The sequence below is a fragment of the Meleagris gallopavo genome, chromosome 3, assembly GCF_000146605.3.
Source record: "Meleagris gallopavo isolate NT-WF06-2002-E0010 breed Aviagen turkey brand Nicholas breeding stock chromosome 3, Turkey_5.1, whole genome shotgun sequence".
NCBI classification, from domain to species: Eukaryota; Metazoa; Chordata; class Aves; order Galliformes; family Phasianidae; genus Meleagris; species Meleagris gallopavo.
This window is the reverse complement of record NC_015013.2, coordinates 10,274,539-10,274,967: the sequence shown is the minus strand read 5'-3', so window position 1 is coordinate 10,274,967 and position 429 is coordinate 10,274,539.

The window sequence follows — 429 nt, the reverse complement described above, 5'->3', positions numbered from 1 at the left end:
CTCTGCTGCCATCTGTCACACAGCAACAACATGGAATGGAATACTGGTAGGAAGGTTCAGTCTCTACTGCCATACCACCAACATTCACCTCTGATGTCATGGGCCAAGAAAACAAAAAGGGAGGCATTACTTCCGGATTAGTGCTTGACACATAAACTTATTAATCACATGGCATTGTAAAATGGAGATACTCTGCAAAATGCTTGCAAAACCACAACTTTTTGTTTTTTTTTTTGTTTTTTGTTTTAATCTGGATTATTTCCCACTTGCCAAATTATGACGCTTTTGTTGTCTCCGTGAAAGAAGTAAATAAATATAAGCTTGCACGTTTTTTTAGCTTCCTTTAAGTAAGTTTTCTAAACATGTCATCTGTAATAAACTTTATTATTATTATTATGGATGTTAGCAGAGTGATTACTTTTCTATGAT